General features: G+C 42.9%; 1 long non-coding RNA gene across 1 annotated transcript in view; it reads right to left on the reverse strand.

Moving 5' to 3' along the window:
* Nucleotides 1–22,783, reverse strand: part of LOC138745719 (uncharacterized) — a 67,094-nt gene extending 44,311 nt beyond the window's left edge. Inside the window, exon 1 of the long non-coding RNA XR_011346445.1 lies at nucleotides 22,299–22,783. This is a non-coding gene — a long non-coding RNA (uncharacterized lncRNA). The remainder of the gene's footprint in view (nucleotides 1–22,298) is intronic.
* Nucleotides 22,784–25,298: the final 2,515 nt, after the last annotated feature.

Consider the following 25,298-nt stretch of genomic DNA (forward strand, 5'->3'; position numbering starts at 1 on the left):
TTCAGGCATAATGGGGTCTTGCTGGTCCTTGGAGACCACGGGATCTTCTGTCCCTTCCCTTAATTTAGTATCTTTTCTAGCAGTTTGACTTCGTATAAAAATCCCTCTCAAAGTCCCCCCAGCAATGCCAGGAGACTGAAGATCAGAGTTATCTTTAAGCCAAATCTCTTTAATCATCTTCACTGAATCGATGTCTGGAAAAACCATTGTAATTGAAGATGCATTTTGCAGCGCCACCACTGTAGCAGTCGAATGACAGCTCTTTAACTCTCCAGCTGGTAGCGCCCCAGCTGATTCAACTGTCAAAGTCTCAGTAACAGCACTCACAGTGGCCGTTGTGTGAAATACTGGCACCCGTCTAGCTCTTTGGTCTGAAAGCTGTTGAATGCGACCTTCAAAGAGCCTCACCGGCTTAAAACGGAGTTTCAATGCCGAACTCTGTACGTCTTCCTTTGGATCCATTCTATGCTGAGTCCTGGCTTCTTGTAAACAAGTAGGCTCAGACAATTTCGGAAAATGTAGATTTTTAACAGTCTGTTGATGTTTTCTTTTACCTTTTTTTTTTGCATATAAACCATTAGGCACTAATCCAACACCTCTTATTATTTATAAATTTTTAAAAGAACTTTAATGGACACTTAAAGACAAAACAATAAATCAGAGTCAGGAGATGTCTGGAAGGCACATCTGTTCCCTACGCCATCTTGCCATGCCCCCGACCTGCGCCAGTTCTAATTTGGACCCTGGTCTCACCTAAACCATTGGAATAACCTGCACCTTCTACCCTCGAGAGCCCGAGGGAATCTGCACCCTCAGCAGTGTCCTGCTGGTGCACCATCGAATTCCCTCCATCCCCTTCCACGGGTTCCCTGCTGTTATCATGCTCCTGGATGGACCCCACCCTGGCAAAACTACCCATATTTTCACTGATTCCTCTGCACCTCTACATTCTGTTCAGGGGTCTGGGTTGTGTTGTGGGACTGGTGGAGAACAAAGCACCAATATCAGGAGACAGGGAGCAGTGTAGTGACCCCCAGCTCTGCGAGATGGGGAAGAGTGCAGAGACCCCCAGCTCCAGGAGACAGGGAGCGGCACAGAGGCCCTCAGTTCTGGGAGACCGGCTGAGTTGTATACAAGTCTGGAAGTGGCTGGGCCCAGAAGTATACAATGCTATGTTCCAGGGTAAACTGGAACAAACGCAAGGCAATGCACTTTGGTAAATTAGTCCGCTGTCCTCTTCACAGTCAGATCTGACTACCTGAAGATGTCGGGGAACTGGCTTGGAGGGGCCGAGGCATGCAACAAAAAAATGGTCAGAGCCGATTGTAAAAGTCCACCAGAAACTGGGTCTGTGGGAATGACATTCCCTCTCAGTAATGGGGAAGAACCTGGTCATCAGGTGCAAGGTGCTCTCGGTACTGCTGCGTGTGATGCAGGCGTGGCCCATCCCACACACCTCTTCCCTGGATATTACCAGAGCAGTTTCCCTCTTCATGTGGGATCCAAAATGGATGGAGTGTGAAGGAGGTCCATGTACATCGCCAGACTATGGTGTTATGAGCCCAAAGGACCCCAAAACCCAGCAGCAATAGACATTCACCAAGACAAGTCGTTATATAAAGATAAGTTGTTTCTAATTATCTTTAAACATGAAAACAGAATCAAACTTTAACTTATCTCTATTAACTTAACTAACCTTAATCCCCTTCTAATTTAAGCACATGTGTATGATGTGTGTGTAAATTTAAAAAAAATTATTTGGTTCACAGTTCAATCTTACTTCTAATTCTTCCAAGTTAATTGGTTGTAGGCAATTCTGATACTGTGCACAGAATTGAACATGTATAAAGTTCATCAGGCTTTGCCACTCAAGAAAGTTCCATAGGGTTTTTAGAGAGAGATTTGTTGTTCCAGGATTTCCACAACTGAGCTACCACCATTAGTCACCTCAATGTCTCGCTGATAAAACTTGGCCCATCAGGGTTCTCCAGATGATAACCTCTTTCTTTCAGGCTAGCACAGTGTTCCTTCCTGTTGCACCTATTCCGAGAGAAACATCAGACGGATAGCCCTTCCAGCCATCCGCCATTCTGGAGCTTTCTGTTTCCTGCAATCTTCTCCTAGCTTGCACTGTTCAGCTGGTTTCATTGCCTGGCTGAGAGAGCTTGTTTCACCCCTTTCTCTCTCTCTCACTCCAACTGAGACTGCTAGAAAGCCCATGTGACTCTCTCACTTGCAAACCCCCCCCCCCCCCACCTCTTCAGCAAACAACAGAACTTATCCTTCTTTGGCAAGCCCTTGTCTTAGCTAAACAAATCCCAGGGGTGACCTTTCTATCAGCACTTTGTAGATATTCAACCAGCCAGCCTGTCTCCAAACCAAAACAATGGTCTATTTATTTCATGACCTCATTTCAATTAGCAGCTACTTGACAAATGTGCATAGCATTCTCCATAGTTTCTGTGATGTAACTGAATATGAATTCTTCAGTATTTCAAATCAGATATGCTTTAAAATGTGTGTATGTATTTAACCTACACTAATTTTACCAGATTCTCCCAAATATATATTCCATGACAATGGGGTTAAGGGCGTAACCAATGTGGCCTTCATCGTGTGAGGTTGCATCAGACTGAGCATGGAAACTAAGTACAAGGGCACCGAGTGCCGCTATGAACCAAGGATCTACCTGTCTCAGGTGTTCTGAAGGATTGGCGCAATGTCCCAGTCAGGTGGACTTTGCCACATCACCTTTGTGGAAAAGTTTTCATAGATAAACACTTTTGACCATAAAGCCATCAGGTAGTGGTCAGCACGGAATTCCTGCTGACACAGAGAGACCAGGATTTGATGAATAATGTGTGATGGTCCTCTGAGCAGAGAATCCAGAGACAGACTCCAGTCCTCCCTCTGGTTAAGGAGAGTGAGGTCATCACGGGCAAGGCATGTGGCCTGAAGGACCGGGTCAAGGAACATGAGCTGCAGCTCGATGACCTTACTCTTGTTAGGGAGAATGAGGCTATCGTAGACAAGAGCTACAGGCAGGTGGTCGCACAGGGGCTCACGGGACGAGGGACAGAGGGTTACCATTAGGAGGAGGAAAGGGAGGGGTCAGATTCATGTGCAAGCACCCGAGTCTGTAATCTTCAGAAATCAGTACTCCACCTTGAATACTGAGGAGGGGGATAGTCAGACTATGGTGGGCAGAGGTGTGGTGTCAAACTCTGTAGGGATAAAAGGAAAAGGGCGATAGTTATAGGGTGAGAGTTAGTAGGATAAGGAAGGGACAAGTTTATATAATTTGAGGGAGGAAAAGCAGGAAGTCGTAAACAGATGTTGCAGTGAAAATTGTGAGAATGGTAGAAAGGAGGATATGCAGAAGGTAGGATGTAGGAGATCCCTGTATTTATTTTAATGCGAGGAGTGAGTAAGGAAGCTGGATGAGCTAAAGATGTGGATTGACATGTGGCATTATGATGTTGTGGACATTAGCAAGATGTGGTTAAAAGAAGGTTGTGACTGGCAGTTGAATGTTCCAGGATTTCACTGATTTAAGTGTGACAGAGTTAGTGGATTAAGAGGGGGAGGTGTGGCATTAAATGTCAGGGAGGCTATTACAGCAGTGCTGAGGCAAGATTGACTGGAGGGCTCGTCAAGAGAGGCAGTGTGGGTAGAGCTGAAAAATAAGAAGGGTGAGGTTACTATTATGGGGTATATTATAGGTCGCCAAATGGGGAAAGGGAACTAGGAGAGCAAATGTGCAAGGAAATAGGTGAGATATGCAAGTGAAATAGGGTGGTGTTGGTTGGGGATTTCAATTTTCCAAACATCAATTGGGAAACGCAGTCAGTAAAAGGGCAGGATGGCTTAGTATTTATGCATTGTGTTCAGGATTGCTTTTTGCAGCAATATGTTGAGACGCCAACTAGAGTGGGAGCAGTGTTTGATCTGTTGTTTGGGAATGCAATGGGGCAGGTGACAGAGGTGAGCGTTAGGGCGAACTTCTGATCCAGTGATCATGGGTCCATTACCTTTAGCTTAATGATCTAAAGGGATAGGTCGGGTCCGAGGTTGAAGGTCTTCGAGTGGGGGAAGGCCAGATTTGGAGAAATGAGAAGGGATTTGCAGAGAGTTGTGTGGGCTGAACCTTTTCCTGGAAAGGATGTAGAGAAAATTTGGGGGGGCATTTAGTAGTGAGATTTTGAGAGTACAGGATCTTTATGTTCCAATCAGGCCAAAGGGGAAAACTAAAGGTTCGAGGGAGCCGTGGTTTTCTGGTGAAATTAAGAAGTTTGTACGGGACAAGAGGGAGACCTACACCAAATATAAAAAACATGGGATTGAGGAGATAGATAAAAAGGGATGTGTCTATAGCTAATAAGGCGAAGGTGAATCTTCAGGGTTTGTTGAGATATGTGAACAGTAAAAGGAGGGTTAAACATAGAATAGGTCGACTGGATGATGGGACCAGTGAACTATGTCAGGAACCGTATGAGATGGAGAAATATTGAACAAATTTTTCTCATCTGTATTCACGAGGGAAGCAGACATTGGGCTATACAAGATAAGAGAGGCAAATGGTTTAGTTATGAAAAGGATAGGGATTAGTAAAGTGAGAGTTTTGGAGCTTCTTGGGTCAATTAAGGTGGATAAGTCTCCTGGTGCTGATGGGATTTTTCGCAGGACTTTAAGGGAAGTCAGGGAACAAATAGCGGGGGCACTGACTGATTTTTCAAAGATCACTGGAGGAGGGTGTGGTACCACGGGATTGGAGAGTTGCAAATGTAGTTCTGTTGTTCAAAAAAGGCAGTAGGTGTAGGCCAAGTCATTATTGCCAGTAAGTTTGACTTAGGTGGTGGGAATGGTTATGGAGAGTATTCTTCGAGATAGTATATACAAATATCTGGATAGGCAGGGATTGATTGGGCGCTCCCAGCAGGGGTTTGTGAAGGGAAAATCATGTTTGACGAATCTTGTTGAGGTTTTAAAGAGGTGATAAGAAAAGTGGATGAAGGTAGGGCGGTTGACGAGATCTATTTAAATTTTAGTAAAGCTTTTGATAAGGTACTGCATGTAAGGTTAGTTAGGAAGGTTCACCACGATGGATTAATAGATAGTGAGATGGGTTCAGAGGTGGCTGGGAGATAGACAGCAGAGAGTCATGGTGGACAAATCTCTATTAGGATAGAAGCCTATGACGAGCAGTGTGCCTCAGGGATCGGTATTGGGTCCCCTGTTGTTTATCATTTATATTCATAATTTGGATGAGGGGGTGGTTAACTGGGAAAGCAAATATGAAGATGATTTGAAAATAGGGGGAGTGGTGGATGGTGAGGAAGGTTTTCTTGGATTACAGGATTTGGTTTGTTTGGAAAAGTGGACTGATGGAATTTAATGTTGACAAGTGTGAGCTGCTGCATTCCGGAAAAAAAATATTCAAAATAGGACCTATGCAGTTAAGGGGAGGGTGTCGAGAAATGCAGAGGAACAGAGGGATCTTGGAGTTATGGTACAGAGTTCACTGAAGGTGGATTCTCATGTAGACAGGGTGTTTAAGAAGGCATATGGTCTGCTGGCCTTCATAAATCATAGCATAGAGTGTAGGAGCTGGTTGGTGATGCTGCAGCTGTTTCAGGTATTGGTGAGGCCAGGTTTGGAGTACTGTGCTCAGTTCTGGTCTCCATACTATAGGAACGATATAGATAAGATGGCGAGGGTGGAGGGAAGATTTACAAGGATGTTGCCTGGCTTACAGCATCTGGATTACAGGGAGAGATTAAGGAGACTGGGACTTCATTCATTGGAATGCAGATGACTGAGAGGGGACTTGATGGAAGTATTTAAAATTATGAAAGGAATAGATAGAATAGACATAAACAGACTAATTCCCCCGAGGAAAGGGAAGGTTGGAACAAGAGGCCATGAGTTAAGGGTAAGAGGGCAAAACTTTAGGAGAAATATTAGAGGATGCTTCTTCACTCAGAGTGTGGTGGCAGAATAGAATGTTCTTCCAAATGAGATAGTTACAGCAGGGTCCCTTCTGTTATTTAAGAGAAGGTTGGATGTGTACATGGAGGTGAGGAGGATGGAGGGATATTGGCGGAGAATGTGAGGATTGAGCTAGTGGATTTGTTCTAGTGAACCGGTGCGAACTCGAAAAGCTGACATGGCCTGTTTCCGCTCTGTAAATGGTTATTATATGGTTACATGATGACACAGTTTTGCATTTCAATTTCTCATCCCTCATTACAAAACTCTCTGCTCTCCATGTTCGTGCTGCACATTTCTTCATTGCTGCTATGCCTAGACTCAGAAAGTTTGTTTGATATTTATCCAACTTCAATTTTTTATCTGCATCTTAAATATGACTAAGCACAAATATTCTCACGTCCTTTTGTATTTATATCTTCATAATTTGTCCTAATAATCTACTGAAATCCTTCCAAAATTCTTCCACTTTTACACAGATCCAAACCGAATGGAAAAAAAAGTCCCAATCACGTTATTACATTGAAACATTTCTCGGAATAATTGGAGATAAGTCCATTTAATTTATATGGAGTAGAGCAGAATTGATGTAGACAATTGTGCTTTTATAACTGACATAAATCATATTTGTAACACTCTTGAAACAATCTTGACCCTATTTCTTCTTGAATTTGTATATTTCAATCTTCTTTCCACCTTTGTTTCGATTTATATAAATCCTTTTCCCCATATTATATTTGATGTCTATAAAATCTCTTTCCCACAAATTTAATATTCTATTCCCTCTGTTCATAGGCAATAACACATTTTTACCCACTGGTGCTTTTCTTGAGATCCCTACCTTTTTTCCCTAAACCTACATTGATTTCTTGCCACGTTCTGATCGGATGTAACTGTGTTTTTCTTGTGATTTGACTCTCCATTTACTGATAAAATACTTTGCTTCCCCTCCTCCATTGTTGTCGGGTTCGTGTGGGTCCCACAGGTTAAGAACCAGACCAAAGCAGAGGTACAAAGCACATTTTTATTTCGGGGATGGAAACATGACAACAGGGTCGATATGTTAGGCAAACCTCTATACACAGAGTACGCAGGGAGTAAATATACACTTCTAATTAGGAGGGAGAAACCGACAGAGGTTGGGGGAAATTACATAAACTTACACATTCAACATTCAGGATCAAGGTGATACTGTGAGCTCCCACCCCTTGACCGATATGGACATGGCTCTTCCTAGCTGACCTCGAGACTCACCCCAACCCAGTGTGGAAGGTGCTACTTCCTAGCCACGATGAGTTGAAAGAGGCAGAACAAAGGGGGACATGGTTCTTTATAGTTCTGGGGGACCGTGCTGGGAGGGCCAATCACTCAGGAAAGGCTGGTCCCCGTTGACTGCTGTGGCCAATGCTCGAAGCCAAGTGCAGGGGCTCGGCAGGGGTCAGTCGAGGTGATTCACCTGGGCCAATTGGGTGAAGGTCAGGGCTGAGTCTGGCCGGGCTGCCTGGACTGCAGCTCCTGGTGATTTAGGTGGGCCAATCGCAAGGGTCACCTTGATGGCTTGGAGTGAGTCTTTGACCTGGATTGACAGGTAGTATGTCCACTGAACAGGAGTACAGCAGCGCCACCAGGTGGTGGACACTGCCTCTCCATGACAATCCACCCCTTCGGAAGACATGCTGCTTGCCAATAAAGTGCGACAGGTAATAAGAAGGTCTAACGGGGCAATGCAAAGATGCATATAAATTGACAATCACATCATGGAATAACTATAGCAATGATAACAAAAATAAGTGCAATCCCCCAGTGAATGATAGTCACCCAAATGCCCCTCGTGGAGCCAAATGGCCCCCAGGGTCCCCATGAGGTGGTGATACTGGTGGATCTGTCCCAGGATTTTTGAATTTTGGCCACCGAGTCCCGAATGTGGTCTGCCAGGTGGGTGATGTTAGAGGATTCCTTGGGAATGTAGGTGCAGCCCTCCTGGCCATTGACAGCACAGCCACCAGGAGGTAGTCCAGGGCCATCCGATTTGGCATTGGCACTATACGTCTCTCCTTCAGCTCCACAACTGTTCAGGTCAGGGTGTCCTTTGTATGGTGCAGGGACACTGCCATCTCGTTGGCCAACAACTCCAGGAGGGTGGCCATCCGGTTATTTCGTTGGAGAGCCATGCGGTGCCATATCTGGGGAAGGCGATCATCCAGAACAGTTCACCTGCAGTAAAGGCCCTCTTGTTCCAGTGGTCGCCAAAGGCTGGGTGCTCCCCTAGGTCATCGAGAGAGTGGATGTAGGGCACCTCGAATGTGGGGAAATGGCAGCCCTACCAGGTGGTAGGAAGCCAGGTGTAGGCACTGAGGCCGCCTACCCAGTGGGTGCCATTCAAGGTCCAGGGGCCCCCCAGCTTGGTGACATCAGTGGAGGTGGTGAGTGCGGAGCCCGGGTACCCTCTTTTTTTTAAAAAACTTTATTTAAGATTTTATAACATGAATAAAATAGAAAGTTACAGTAAAAGATTAAACATAAGATAATAAAAATTAGAATACTACATCGGCAGTCTAAATAAACTGAATCCCCCCCAAAATTAGTACACAACATTAATGACCTAGCTTAAAGTTAGTCTAACCCCCCAAAATAAAGAGTGAAAGAGTGAAGAGTTAATAAAATGCACAATAATTATATAAAAAACCCTTACACAAAAAATGATAAAAACATAACAAATAAAGATGCTAACATCAAAAAAAGAAAAAAAAATTAAAAAAAATTAAAAAAAATTATCAATACTAAAATATCAAACTTAAAAACATATTTAAATCAAACTTAAATGCATATATTTAGCAAACGGAGTCCACTTCAACCTATCCTGAATTGAAAAAGATATCCTTTCCATAGTCAAACAGAACTTCATCTCCAAATACCACCTATCTAAAGTTAATATATTTCTATCTTTCCAAGTAAGAGCTATACATTTCTTGGCCACAGCTAAAGCTAAATAGATAAAAGAAATCTGATAATCTTGTAGGCCCAAATCAATTAATGATTGCATATTCCCTAATAAAAATATACCAGGATCTAATACAAGACAAATATTATATAAACTATTAAATATAGATTGAATACCCTTCCAAAACTGTTGCAACCGATCACAAAACCAAACAGTATTCAAAAAAGTATTAGCCGTCTGGTCACAACGAAAACAGCAATCCGACTTACTAAGACCAAACTTTTTTAGTTTTTCCGGTGTTAAATATAACTGATGTATAAAATTGTAATTAATCATCGCCAATCTAGCATTAACCAATTTCCTAATACTATTCTGACAAATTTCCATCCAAGCTTCTTCAGCTATTATAAAACCTAATCTTTTTCCCATTTCAACTTATCCTTATCCCAATCTTTTTTACTATCAATTTCTTGTAAAATACAATTCAAATCAGATATATATCCCTTTTGTGGTATTGAAAGTACATATTCCTCAAAATTAGAATCAGGCAATAAAATCATATGTCGACCACATATCTGTTTTACAAAAGATCTTAAATGATAATACACAAATACAAAGTTTCCACTAATACCGAATTTCCTTCGTAATTCATCAAAAGAACAAAAACATCCCTCAGAAAAACAATCGGATAAATTTTTTATTCCCTTCCTTTCCCATTGTTTCAAAGTAATATTGGAGACTGTAAAAGGAACAAGTTGATTGTTATATAATGGCAATCGTCCAGACCATTTACTTTTGATCCCCAATTTATTAAGTTTACTTGTCCATAAATTTAATAAATGCTTCAATATTGGGACATCATAAGTTCGTAATAAATTTTTATTCCATCAAAACAAAAACTCATGAGAACATTTTTCTGAATTAACTGCCATTTCTATCTTTGCCCAACTGGGCGGATCATCCATATTCATTAATGCACTAAGAAATTTAAATTGAGCTGCTTCATAATAATGTTGAAAATTCAGTAATCTTAAACCTCCAAATTGAAAATCCCACATCAGCTTTCTCATCGCTACCCTCGGAAATTTTCCCTTCCATAAAAAGTCTCTAATTGCTTTATATAGATCCTTAAAAAACTTTTATTTAAAAAATAAGGAATTAATTGAAACAAATATTGTATTCAGGGAAAAATATTCATTTTTATAGTATTAATCCTCCCTAATAGACCCAAAGGCAAATCTTTCCACCTAGTCAAATCTAATTTAATCCTTTTTATTAAAGGAAGATAATTAATTGAATATAAATCTTGAAATTCCGTATTAATATTAATTCCTAAATATTTAATTTGTGTAGTGCATTTCAAATTTGTAATACTTTTATACATTGAATAATCATTTTTACAAATTGATAAAATTTCACTTTTGGTCCAATTTACTTTATAACCAGATAATTGACCATAAATTTCTAAACATTCTTGAATTGCTGGTAAAGAAATACCCGAATCCACCAAATATAATAAAACATCATCAGCAAATAGATTAATCTTATATTCCTCATTCAAAACTCTCGTGCCTTTAACATTTTCATTCTGGCGTATTAATTGTGCCAAAGGCTCAATAACTATAGCAAATAAAGCAGGTGACAATGGGCATCCTTGTCTAGTAGACCTTGTTAAATTAAAAGATTCTGAAATCTGCCTATTGACAGTAATTCTGGCCTTCGGACTATTATATAAAGCCTTTATCAATCCAATAAATGAAGAACCAAAACAAAATTTCTCAAGTACTTTAAACAAAAACTTCCATTCCACTCTATCAAAAGCCTTTTCTGCATCCAGCGAAACCACTATTGGATAATTCATCTGAGATTTAGATTTATTTATCAAAGTTATTAAATGCAAAATATTATCTGATGCATATCTATTTTTTATAAATCCTGTTTGATCACTATGTATTATTTTAGGCAAATATTGAGCAAATCGATTAGCCATAGCTTTTGCTACAATTTTATAATCTATATTTAACAACGATATTGGTCTATAAGAAGAAACCTGTAAAGGAGCTTTATCTTTTTTTTGGTATAACTGTAATTATTGCATTGGAACAAGACTCGGGTAATCGAAAAGTGTCATAAATTTGTTGTAAAACATCCTTATATATAGGAAATATATCAGCATAAAAATTTTTATAAAACCCATCTTCACCAGTGCCTTTCCATTTGGCATATCTCTTATCGCCGTTTCTATTTCCTTTTCTGTAAAGGATTTATCTAACTCCTGTCTATCTTCTTGATTCAATTGTGGCAATTTAATATTTTTCAAAAAAGAATCTATAGCATCCTCAGTTACATCTTTACATTCTGAAGTATATAATTTTTTTGTAAAAATTACAAAATTCCTCATTAGTTTCCTTTTGACTAAAAGTAATACCCGATTTCTTTCTCATTACTGGTATAATTCTAGATAATTGTTCCTTTTTTAACTGCCATGACAGAACTTTATGAGCTTTCTCACCCCATTCATAAAATTTATGTTTAGTTCGGTTCATTAAACATTCAAACCGATAAGTTTGTAATTCATTATATTTAAATTTTAAATTAGTTAACTGATTCTTTTGCGTTTCAGTAGCATTTTTTTTTAAATTCTTTTTCAGTAACAGTTATCTTTTTCTCTAAATCTTCAATCTCTTTAATTCTCTCTTTCTTTACTTTAGAAGCATAACTAATTATTTGACCTCATAAAAAAACTTTCATTGCATCCCATAAAACAAATTGACTAGAAACAGAATTACTAATATAAACCTCAATTTGTTGTTTTAAATAACTAATAAATTCCATTTTTTGCAGTAACATCATATTGAATCTCCATCTTGGAGCTCTCTGAACATCCTGTGAACTCTGATATTTTAATAATAATGATGAATGGTCCGAAACCAGTCTTGCCTTATAATCCACAGATGTAACCCTATCCTGCAAATGTGCTGAAATTAAAAAATAATCAATTCTAGAAAAAGAATTATGTCGTGACAAATAAAAAGAAAAATCTTTCTCTGTAGGATTAAATCTTCACCAAATATCAACTAAATTCAAATCTGACATCATATTAGTTACTTGAACTGCCATCTTCGATTTCTTAATTACTCTTGGATACTTGTCCAATAAAGGCTCCAATACCACATTCAATTTAGACATTCAATTTAGACATTCCTTACAACAACTCAACCCAAGAAAAAAGAAGAAAGAAAAAAAAGAAAAGAAACTCCCCCCAAAAGAGAAGGAACCCTTCCTCTTATTCCCTCTTAAAACTACAATCAAAAACAAATTAAAATAAAGAAAAAAAAATTACTTAAACAAAAGTAATAAAAAAAACTTCACTCCTTAACCCAAAAATTAAGAAAAAAAACAGGCAGGAGGTTACTATTACCCCCTCCTGTTTAAACTGCACAATGCAGTAACTCCCACAAAATACTGGGTGTGAGATAACTCACACATAGCTGATGACTTCTGGAAAATAGTGCCCACCCAGTTCCCTCTCCCAACTCCCATTTCATATTAAACTATCATTAATGACTAAGATCTTCCAAAAAAAAAGATTTATTTGTTTTAATCAATTTTATCACTTCGACCACCATTGTTTCCATTTCTTCTTGGAATCTGATTCCCATCTTGTGTCTCCACTCTCTTTGGAGACCGAGGAGGACTACGTCGTTCTTGAAATTGCGTGATCGGTAAAGATTGAGCAAAGTCCATAGCTTCTTTAGGATTATTAAAAAACTTTGGCTGATATCCATCCTGAAAAATCTTCAATACCGCGGGGTACCTAAAAGTTGCCTTGTATCCTTTTTTCCACAACAACTCTTTCACAGAATTAAATTCACATTGTTGAAACATAATTTCTTGACTCAAATCCGGATTTAAAAAAAACACGATTATTCTGGACCATCAAAGGAGATCTATTTTGCTGAGCGTTTCTAATAGCCACATGTAAAATTGTCTCTCTATCACAATAATTTAAACAACGGACCAGAACAGGTCTCGGATTCTGTCCTGAAAAAAGGTTTCCTTCTTAAAGCTCTGTGAGCACGTTCCAATATTAAACCTTCAGGGAACTTATCTTGCCCTAACACTCGTGGAATCCATTTGGTAAAGAATTTTCTTAGATCTGGCCCTTCTATATCTTCTGGCAAACCAACAATTTTTACATTGTTCCGTCTAGATTGGTTCTCCAAATAATCAACGTTTTTTGCTAGATTTTTATTCTGAATCTGCAATATTTCAATTGTTTTGTTTACATCTTGCAGTTGGTCTTGTACATCAACTAAACCTTGATCACACATATCAAGTCTTTCAGTGGTTTCAAGTTTAAATGCTCCATAGTTGAGTATTGATATTCACCAATTCATTAAGCTTAGAATAGACCTGGTTCATAGAGCTACCGAGCTGTTTCATTGAAGAATACATCTTAAATTCAAGATTCTTAACAATCACATCAGCAAAAGTAGATTCAGACATGGTAGGATCCTGCTGTTTCTGAGAAACCAAAGGATCTTCTGTCCCTTCCCTTGGTTTAGCAGCCTTTCTTGCAGTATGGCTCCGTGTAGAAACTCCTGCCACAGCCCCCTCAGCAATATCAGGAGGCTGATAATCAGGGTTATCCTTATCCTTAAGCCATATGTCATCAAAAGCCTCCATTATATCCATACCTGGGGAAAATGTCATGACTGGTGGTGCATTTCGCAGCGCCACCGCTATATCAATCGGAGGTCGGCTCTTTAACTCTCCAGCTGGCGGCGCCCCAGCTGATTCAGCTGTCAAAGTCTCGGTGACAGCGCTCACAGCGGGCGTTGTCTGAAATACACGCACCCGGCCAGCCCTTTGTTCGAAAGGCTGCCGAGTGCCATCTTTAGAGAGCCCTACCGGTACAGAGCAGAGCTCCAGTGCCGAATCCTGCACTTCTTCTCCTGGATCCATTCCACGCTGAGTCCTGGCTTCTTGTAAACAGGTAGGCTCAGATAATTTCAAGAAATGTAATTTTTTAACAATCTGTTGGTGTTTTCTTTTACTTTTTTTAAACAAATGTACCATTAGATATTAATTCAACATCTCTTACTATTTTTAAACTTTTTAAAGAATTTTAACAGGCACTTAGAAACAAAACAATAAATCCGAGTCAGGAGAGGAGTGGAAGGCACGTCAGTTCCTTACGCCATCTTGCCACGCCCCACAGTTGGCAGGATATTTGTACTTACCAGCGTCGTCTTGAAGATACAATAGGCCAGTCGGTACTTGTGCCAGCTGCCGAGGCCCCAACTGGCAGCCGTTTTTTAAATTTCCTGCCTTTTTTCTCTAATAGATAAATGGCGGGACACATTTATGGGCTTTTTACCCCATTGGCGATGGTAGAAACACCATTCTCACCGCCTGTCAGTGCACTCATCCTTCTTTAACTGAACTGCAGATATAGGAGGCTTGCAGGACACGGGAGATGGATCTACTGATCAAAGCGGCTGTTCGTGAACAGACACTTGCATTGCAGTATGATCGAGCCTGTCAGCCTCCCACGCTACATCATGGGGATGGCAGAAATCCATGTTAACGATTGGTATTGCGACACGACCCGGGAGTTTGGACAGGAATAGAGTCTCAAAAAGTAAACAATGAGAATGGCCATCTGCTAATACGAGCATCTCATTCATTAGATCAGATGGATCCCTGTCACTCAGGCCCTCCATATTTAAAAGCTCATGTCTAGTCAATTCCAGGAGAAATAGGCAGAACCTGGTTTAACTGCAGCCGTGGTGGCAGCATCCGCTGTCGTTGTGTCTATGATCACTGGAGATTCAAGCTTCGGCTGAATCTTGCATTCGGGGGTCACCATTTCTGGCGGCAACTTCAGTACAGCTACTAAAGTCATACACATACCCACGTTAGTCAACACAAGACTGCTTTATTCAAACTTTACAGACTTCTTTTATATTCCGCATTACTTGTCAGGGAAGATATTACAGCGGTGCTCAGGCAAGAGACTGGAGGTCTCATCAAGGGAGGCAGTGTGGGTAAAACTAAAAAATAAGAAGGGTGAGGTGACTATTATAGGGGTACATTATAGTCTGGCAAATGGGAAGGGAGAACTAGAAGAGCAAATGTGCAAGGAATTAGCTGACATCTGCAGTAGGAATAGGGTGGTGTTGGTTGGGGATTTCAATTTTCCTAACATCGATTGGGAAACACAGTCAGTGAGAGGGCAGGATGGCTTAGAGTTTGTACAATGTGTTCAGGACTGCTTTTTGCAGCAGTATGTGGAGATGCCCACTACAGGGGGGGCAATGTTCGATCTGTGGTTGGGGAATGAAATGGGATGGTTAACTGGGTAAGCCAATATGCAGATGATATGAAAATAGGGGGAGTGGTGGATGTTGAGGAAGGTTTTCTTAGATTACAGGATTTGGTTTGTTTGGAAAAGTGGACTGAAAGATGGCAGAAGGAATTTAATGTTGACAAGTGTGAGGTGTTACATTCCGGAAAAAATAAGCAAAATAAGACATATGCAGTTAAGGGGAGGGCATCGAGGAATGCAGAGGAACAGAGGGATCTTGGAGTTACGGTAGAGTTCCTTGAAGGTGGATTCCCAGGTAGACAGGGTGGTTATGGCAAACTGGCCTACATATATCACAGCATAAAGTGCAGCTGGAAAATGGTGCTGCGACTGTTGAAGGCATTGATGAGGCCAGGTTTGGAGTATTGTGTTCAGTTCTGGTCTCATTTGTCAAAGGAAGGATATAGATAGGTGGAGAGAGTGCAGAGAAGATTTACAAAAATGTTTCTTGGCTTACAACATCTAGAATCCAGAGAAAGATAAAGGAGACTGGAGGGCTCATCGAGGGAGGCAGTGTGGGTAAAATGAAAAAATAAGGATGAGGGTACTCTTATTGGGGTATATTATAGGCTGCCAAATGAGACATGGTGAGACATTATTAAGAGTTTGCTATCGATCCATGGAACCAGCAGGTTTAAATTAAGCCCTGTGAATGTCCTGCACCTATCCGCAGAAGACAACACAGATCAACGTGCCATTCCTCGGCATGCAGCACCGTGCACGTGTGGTCCATTAAATGGGTGAGTGCCCAGTGGTCTGTTGGCTCATGATTCATACTTTTGAAGAGACTTAATGGACTTTAAAGGCAGAAATGATGGCACATGTCATGGGATGAGCCATTCTAGAGAAATATTACAAACGAGAGGCAGAAGTTGTTGTCCATGCTGTGGGGAAGAGAGGATTGAAGATACAGTCGTCAGAGAAGGTACAGTTACATCGTCTTCTCCTTTCTTCAGGAGTAACAAGTGGATTTTGAAGGAGGAAGACCATTTCTAACCGTCTCTTTGAGATCAAGAGAGCAGCCTCGTTGTGACCATGGAAATGGCCACTTTAGATGAATAAAGCCAAAGTAATCTTGCATTTGCAACATAACCATTTTTAAATGGAGACTTAGTTCAGCCCTTGACTGGGTTGATGAAATCTTGGTGGAAGAAAATAGCCACTCCACTGTCTCTTTGAAAAGACAACAGATTCATCATGTGGAACAGCTTCTGAAACCCTGCAAGAGAGGAAAATAAACTCTTGCAGAGTAAGTTTCAGAGCAATGTTTTTTCATCCAAGAAATTCAGAGGAGTTTGAAAGAGGACCGATGACGAGGATTCGAAATCCTTTTGTTGCTTTTGAGCCACAATTTAAAGAAATCTACAGGGTGTCAAATGACTCAAATCCAGATACAACCCTTCACGAATTGAGCTCTTCCAGCTCTGTTGGGTTAAACCAGCGAAAGATGAGGGGGTAAAGCCACAGGGTTAGAGAGAGTCAGCAGGTCAAACAGGCATAGAGCAAAGAGAAAGAGACATCAAACACGTTGTGGGTTTGTCCCTTCATCAAGGAAAGATGAGGAAGAGAAGGTCAGAAATGGGACCATTACATTGTGGGGGTGGAGGGCAGGAGGAAGCCAACACACACAGAGAGGGGACGGGACTCCCCCCGCCCTGCTCCCCCCGCCCTGCTCCCCCCGCCCTGCTCTCCCCGCCCTGCTCTCCCCGCCCTGCTCCCCCCCGCCCTGCTCCCCCCCGCCCTGCTCCCCCCCGCCCTTCTTCCCCTGCCCTCCCCTCCCCTCACCCTCCTTGCCCAGCCTCCCCCTCGCCCTCCAACTCCCCCTTCACCCTCCCCCTTACCCCTGCCTGGCCCCGCCCCCTCCCCTCCTCAACTTTCCCCGCCCCCTCCGGGCTCCCGCCCCTCCCATCCCCCTCCCTCTCCCTCATCCCCCTCCCCTACCCGACCCCTGCACCGACGCCTCGGCTCCACCCAAACACCCCACCCGTACTGGCCACTCCCGGGTGGGGCCCGGCGGGCTGCGGGTCGCCCGCTTTCCCTGGACCGTGTGGCTGAGGAAGATCCCGGCGCTGCCGGCAACTTCTTCCCTTTAGGCCCGTGGCAACGCGACGGACCCCGAGCAGACGACGCCGCCGCCAACATCCCGCCTCCTCACAGCAAGAGCCAATCAGCCCGCGAACCCGCCTATCAATCCAACCCGACTTCAGCATCCAATCCAATAGCGACCTCACTGAATCAACCCATTGGCTCGCGCAACTGAAGCAACCAATCAGCGTGCGGGCGAGCGAACACACAGGTGAACCCAATCAGCATCGCAAGACAGAAAACAAAGGCAGTGGAAGGAGCAGGAGACCTTTCGGCCCTTCCACTTTCAACTACCCCACAACTCAATCAAATCCTTGGGAAACACAGGATCACTTTGTCTTGGCTCCAGGATTCCTCTGATCTCAAGAAATACATTGTACCCCAACTGCAAGGGAGACTATTTATTATCAAACTTTCCTTTATATTTATTACCGCTTCCAATTTAATGGAGGACACAAGTGGTTGTGTCAGTCAGCTGGACCGCCTCGGGGAACCTCATGGAGCAGGCAATCATGGTGAGAAGGTAACTCGTCCCGTGGGAGGCCGGTAGTGACCCTACAATGTCATTGTAGATGTGGCTGAACCTATGTGGTGCTGGCTCGAATGTCTGGGGTGGTGCCTTCACGTATGTCTGCATTTTGGTCATCTGGCAGAGTGTGCAGGCCTTGGCCCACTGACAACCTGTTTCTGGAGGCTCAGCAAGACCAACCTATTGACCACCATTTTGACAGTACTGATGGTTGTCAGGTTGTGCACCTCATCATAAAACTGCCATCTCCATGCTGTCGGCACGATGAGGTGGGGTTTGCCATTGGAATGTCTCAGAGGAGCGTATACTTACCAGGGTCGATGTTAACATCCTCCAGCCTGAGCCTGGACACTGCTGTCTTGCTTGCAAGGATCTCAGGGTCGTCCTGCTGTCCCCTGCCGAGGGCTAAGTAGTCTATTCACTGGGACAGGGCCTTGATAGACTTGATTGCGGGGATGGGGCAGTGCGTCACTCATGATATGTTGAATGTCTGTAGTGAACTCAGACTCATAGGAGAGGAGTCGCTGCTGCTTGGCCGACCACAGGTCCAACACTTTATGGAAGGCAAAAGTTAATGGTTTCTAGTCCATGAAGACACTGAATTGTCTACCTTCCAAAAATACCTTAAGTGCCTGACTGCCAGGTAGAGCACCAATTGCTCTCAGTCAAAGACGCTGTATTTGAGTTCAGGTGGCCAGAGGTGTCTGCTAAAGAAGGACAAGGGCTGCCATTCCCCTTTGATGAATTTCTCCAGTGCACCCCCTACTGCTGTGCTGGAAGCATCTACTGAGAGAGTGGTGGGTGTCCCTGGCCTGGCGTGTACCACAACGGTTGTGTTGGCCAGTGCGTCCTTGGCCTTCTGGAACGCCTCCAAATCCTCATTGTCCCAGGTAATGTCTTTACCTTTCTCCGCATGATGTGGGCCATGGGGGGCGTGGCAAGATTGCGTAAGGATCAGACGTGCCTTCCAGTTCTCTCCTGACTCTATCTTAATGTTTTGTCTAGAAATGCCCGTTAAAATTCTTTAAAAGTTTAGATAACTTCAGTGTTGTTAATTTAACTTCTGATGGTACAATTGGTGAAAAAGAGCAAAAAAAATGACAACAGATCATCAGAAAACTATTTTCCAAAAGTTCAAGTTTTGGAGCCTACCTGTAGAAAAGACTCAGCGTGAAATGATTCCCAGGAGAGAGGAACAGTGTTCGGATGCAGAGCTCTATGTTACATCGGTAGAGCCCCCTAAAGAGGGCGCCAAACAGCCTTTAGAACAAAGAGTTACTCAGGTTTGCACATGCGCAGTAGCATCTGACGGCAATGTTATGAATGAACCGCTTGTAGTATCATCAGCTGAAGTATTACCAGCTGAAACACCGGCTGGGGAAAGGCATCTGTCACCTGTAGCGGTGGCGCTGCAAACTGCACCTTTTAAGATAAAAGAACCTATACAACTTGATGTACTGGGAGAAATTAATACATTATGGACTGGGGAAAACCCCGGCCAGCGTCCTCCAGTCATTGCTGGAGAGGCTGTGGCTGGGGTTTCCACACGCAGCTATACTACAAGGAAGGCAACCAGAATGAAGAAAGCAACAGAAGACCCTTTGGTTATGCAGAAGAAGCAGGAATCTGTTGAGCCAGAATCTCTTCCAATTGAAAAGATTCTTGTGAATCTTGAATCTAAATTATCTTATACAATGCAGGGATTATCCAAGATTATGACTGAACTTGGTACTAGGTTTAATAATCTGTGGTGAAAATACATTCTCAACAGATGGCTGAGTTTGGAGCTTTTAAGCTTGAAGTGAGAGATAAATTTAATTCGTGTGAAGAAGATATAGACGAAATACGAGATCATGTTTCAGATGTGACCAAAATGGTCAAAGACTTACAAACTCAAATTAAAAATTTGGTGAAAAAGATTGATTATTTGGAAAACCAATCCAGACGGAACAATATAAAGATTATTGGTTTGCCGGAAGGAATGGAGGGACCAGACCAAAGAAAATTTTTTACTGAATGGATTCCGCAGGTGCTGGGTCAAGAACATTTCCCGGAAGGTATAATACTGGTACGTGCTCACAGAGCCTTGCATAGAAGACCTATTTCAGGTCAAAGTCCAAGACCTGTTTTGGTTCGTTGCTTGAATTATTACGACAGAGAAATAATTTTACGAGTGGCTATTAGAAATGCACAACAGAGAAAATCACCCTTGATGATTCAAAATAATCGAGCTTTCTTCAATGCGGATTTGAGTCAAGAAGTTATGTTCCAATGACGGGAATTCAATCCTGCTAAAGAGTTGTTGTGGAAGAAAGGTTATAAGGCAACCTTTAGATATCCAGCTGTTTTGAAGGTTTTTCAAGATGGTTGCCAACCAAAGTTCTTTGATTCTCCAAAGGAAGCTATAGCATTTGCTCAAGAGCTGCCAATTACTCGGTTTCAACAGAGACGTAGTCCGCCGCGAACTCTAAGGAGACAAGAGATGGAAGAAAAGAGCCGTGCTCCAAGAAGGAATGGTTGTAATGGTGACTCGGCAGTTGGAGCTGATTAAAAGAAGAGTTGTTCTTTTTCTTTAATGTTTTTTTTTAAAAAAAGGAATATTAAATAATGATGATGTTAGTTTAAGATGAAGTGAGAATTGGGGGAGAGAACTGGATGGGCACTATTTCCTGAAAGTCATCTGCTCCGTGTGAGTTATCTCACCCATTTTTTTTGGGAGTTACCGCATTGCGCAGTTTAAACGGCAGGGGGTATTTTTAACCTCCTACCTGTTTTTTTTTTCCTTTTTCATACTCCCAGTGATCTAGCTTCCACTGCTGTATGAGGCAGCGAGTTCCACAGATCCACAACCCTCTGGCTAAAGAATTTCTTTCCAATCTCTGTTTAGGATGGATAACCTCTAATTTTCTTGTCCTCGATTCACCCACCAAGGGAAACATCTTACCCGCATCCACCCTATCTAAACCTTTCAAAATACAAAATGTCTCCATGAGCTTTCTTCTTTAATTTCCGATACCCCAATGAATGCAACCCAAGGGCTGTCAAACACACTTCGTACATTATATTTTGCATTCTGGGAATCCTTGTCATTCTCCTCTGCACCCTCTGCAACATCACATCCTTTCTCACATAGGGGGCCCAAAACTGCACCCAGCACTCGAAATGAGGTCTCACCAGTGCCCCATAGAGCCTCATCAACACCTCTTTACTCTTGTACACTATTTCTCTTGAAATGAATGCCAACATAGCATTCGCTTTCTTCATTACCAATTTCACCTGGCCATTTTCTTTTAGGTTTCCTTGCACAAGGGCACCCAGGTCCTTTCGACATCCAAGGTCTGAATTTTCATCCCATCCAAATAGTATGCTTCCTGTTTATTTCCACTGCCAAAATGTACAACTGAACATTTCTCGATGTTAAATCTCATCTGCCATCATTTTGCCCAGTTTCCTAATCTGTCTATATCCTTCTGCAACTTTATGGTTTCTACATTTCCTACTCTGTTCCCTATCTTGGTGACCTCCGCAAATTTGGCCACAAAACCATTTAAACCACAATCCAAATCATTAATTTCTTTTTCCTTGGAATATATCTATCCTGCATTCTTTTTATTACTGCCACATGCCATTCTAGAATCGATCATTACTGAACCTGAACATGTTTATTGTCATAAACATCTTCTAATAAATGTTCTGGGTTTAATTTTTTTTAAATCATGTTGTGGATCGTCTTCATCACCTCTTTGGAAGCTGAATTCACAAAATATTCCAAATATTTTGTCATCAATAATTCTATGGTACAGAGGATTACTAATCTTTCCTAGAGGTTAAAAGTTGCATTTTGATTTTGTTGTCTCAACTGAACATTGTACAAGGTGAAGGCTGATTAAAATGGATTTAGTAATGATGGCCTTCAAATTTTGCATTATTGCTGTGGCTACACAGCTTGAATGATAAACTGGTGTTTCTACAGGGAATTAACTCATGGAAATGTTCTAAATACATTTAATGCCTCAATGACCCCGACAGGTCCTCTCCGACCTGCGACCGTAGTGGAGTCCAAAGTTCCCACAATGGTCGCGTTGGTGGGGGGGGGGGGGGTCCACGATGGTCGCAAGTCGAGGTTTTGACCCCGTGCGAAGAGCCTTGAAGCCTTAGAGCCTATTTTTAAAATCAAATGATTTGACAAAGGAGAACAGAGACACAGGGCACAAAAGACCCAAAATGTCCAGATTGACTTTGTGACTCAGGATCCATTGGATGGGGGCAGCCATCTTAATTTCTGTGCGCATGCGCCAGTCATCAGTTGGCGCTTGCGCAAATGCTTCGCTTCGTGGCCCTCAATCGGCACATGCGTATCTGTAACATATGCGCGAACTCACCACGCATGCGCGAACCAGACTTGCCAATCTCATGCCCCCGCCACCTTCCGCTGCAAGTAATCCCGTTGCCTCCAGCCTCGCCCTGTCGGCGCCATCAGTCCTCGCACCGACGCCTCGGCTCCATCCAAACACCTCGCCGGTACCGGCTACTCCCAGGTGAGGTCCAGCGGGCTGCTGGTCGCCCGTTTTCCCTGGGCCGCGCGGCTGAGGATCCCGGCGCCGCCGCCAACTTCTTCCCGTTGGACCAGCGGGGACGCGATGGACCCTGAGCAGACGATGCCTCCGGAAACGTCCCGCCTCCCCACAGCACGAGCCAATCAGCCCGTGAATCCGTCTAACAATCCAACCCGACCAGCCTCCAATCAAATAGCGGCCTCAACGAATCAGCCCATTGGCTCGTCCAACTGAAGCAACCAATCAGCGAGTGAGCGAACACAAAGGCGCACCCACTCAGCATCGCAAGGCAGAAGACAGGCAGTCGAAGGAGCAGGAGACCCTTCGGCCCTTCCATTTCCAGCTACCCCAACAACTCAATCAAATCCTTAGATTTCATAGGATCACTTTGTCTTGGCTCCAGGATTCCTCTGATCTCAAGAAATACATTGTACCCCAACTACAAGGGAGACTATTTATTCTCAATCTTTCCTCCAAATTTATTACCGCTTCCAATGGAATGTCTGTTACTTTTTTCAAAGTATCTGCATCTAAGTTAAATGCATATGATCCCTCTACGAATGTGTACGGCAATTAACTCATCACAAGTTCATGGATCCCAATTTCAAATTAACCTTCAATAGGGTAGAGATTTCCAAGGATATTTCATATTCATTGAAGACATTTCTTAAAATCTAAGCAGCCAATCGGTTATTGGGAAATTGTGACACTTGGTGTTCGGCTCCTTTGCATTATCCTCTCTCGATCCGTGCTGCTGTGTCCTCTCATAATGTTGAAAGGTCATCTCCCTTTTTATCAACAACCAAGAGATCCATATTCAAACTTTCCTTCTATCACCCGGTTAAAACATCCCAGAAACAAATTTGACAATATGTGTGCACATCTCATTCTTCATATAAGGAAACTGGACACATGACTCCCGATGTGAAATTGGAGCGTGCACGCTACTGTGAAGGGTGGAAAGAAATCAAAGTCAAAGATTGCTTCATTACACTGGCAGCTCTACTATTCTCTCCCCGCTGCTGTCGACAGGAGTGATGTCACATCCGCGCCGGCCTCCGATTGGTCAGTATTCTTGTCCTTGTTGATTCCTTCCATGTGGGTTGTCCCCTGGGTTGAAAGTTGTTGGTCCCCGTGGACTCTGCGCGGTCACCACGTTCGTCAGCCATCTTGTGTATAGGGTGGATTCCCAGTTAGTATGATTCCCCCCACCTCTCCAGAACCAGTGATTGGAGCACTGTCTGCTGCTTTCGGTAGCCTATATCTGTGTCGTGGGGGCTGAGTGGAGGCCAGTTTGCTAATGTCCAGATGTGCTGGCTTGAGGTGGTCGATGGTGAAAGTCTCTTCCTTCGCACCAAGATGCAGCAGACTTACCGTAAAGTGTGGAATGAACGATGCACACCCAAGCAGTCAAAGTCGAAGACTGGTTTGTTGAACTGGCAGCTCTGCTTATATACTCTCCCACTGCTGAGGACAGGTCTTTTGAGACGGCAGAGCCAGCCTCGGATTGGTGGGTGTTCCTGCCATTGCTCATTGCTTCCCGCCGTGCAGGATGTCACCTTGGAAGAAGGTTGTTGGTTCTTGCAGGATCTGCTCAGTCACCGCATTCGTCAGCCATCTTGTGTACTGGATTGCATCCTGGTTAGTGAGCTGCAACAACCATATATTGTGGAAGAATATGGAGCCCATATTTACAAAGGGTGGGTGTGAATATTTAAATGAAACTCTGACATTCCCTTTCTCCTTAAGGCCTCAGTTTATGAAAAGGAACATTAAAGTAATCGGCGCTCCTGTTTGGGGGGTCTCTTGTCCTCATTTTTCTTCTTTTTTCTTTTAGCACGGGGATAGAGGGGCGATGGGGTGGTTTATGGGGGGGGATTTCTTTATTCTTTCTTTTAACTATGACACATGTATTTATATTTGATTTGTATTATTATTAATTGTGTGAATTCTTTGTGGATTTATAAATATATTTTTTAAATGATCAGAGGTCATTCCATAGGACCTAAAGTGGCCTAGAGCAACACTGGGGATAACTTCCTGCCCCCCCACCTCCCCAAATATCAATGTGATCCACTACGATCATTGAGAAAATCATCGAGGACCCCTTCACCCGGCCAACAGCATCATCCAGCTATTCCTGTTGGGAAAGAGATCCAGGACTTTCAGAGCCTGTACCACCAGGCCCAGGAACAGCCTCTTCCTCCAGGCAGGGAGAACGTGGAATGATTGATGAGCTGCTCATACAAATACTCCTCGACTCTGCTATTTATTCAACAATATCGAGTAATTTTTCTGGATATGCTGCACATGTATCATTTGTCTGTTGGTGTGAGGGCTTCGTTGTGTGTTTCTATGTGTTTACCCCAAGAACTCTGTTTTATCAGGTCGTACTTGTGCTATCCAATGGTAATAAATTTGGCCTTGTACTTTGGAGCAGGTGCAGAATAGATTTCCTGGATCGGAGAATGTATCTCATGAAGCAAAGTTGACTGAGTAGGGCTTTTCTCTTCCCCTCCCCCCAACCCCGCAAAATTGACTTTATTTACAAATTATATCCAAAGAGGAAGACCGTTCCAAGTCTTTTCTCCTCCTCCTGTTGTATCCAGATATTCCCTTCACTACACATTGCTGCATACGTCTCTGGTTACCTTCATTGCCACCACTTTGATACCGTGTGGTTACTGCCCCCCTCTGCTGTTGGAGGAGTTCCCCTTAGTCTCAGCCTCTCAGTGCCCGGTTATGGAAGGATTATGAGCCATCCCCAGAGTGCCTTTGTGTTGGCTGCGCCAAGCCTCTGTCCTTCCCTCAGCATGACTCCTGCAG

Source organism: Narcine bancroftii, chromosome 11 (genome assembly GCF_036971445.1).
Source record: "Narcine bancroftii isolate sNarBan1 chromosome 11, sNarBan1.hap1, whole genome shotgun sequence".
NCBI classification, from domain to species: Eukaryota; Metazoa; Chordata; class Chondrichthyes; order Torpediniformes; family Narcinidae; genus Narcine; species Narcine bancroftii.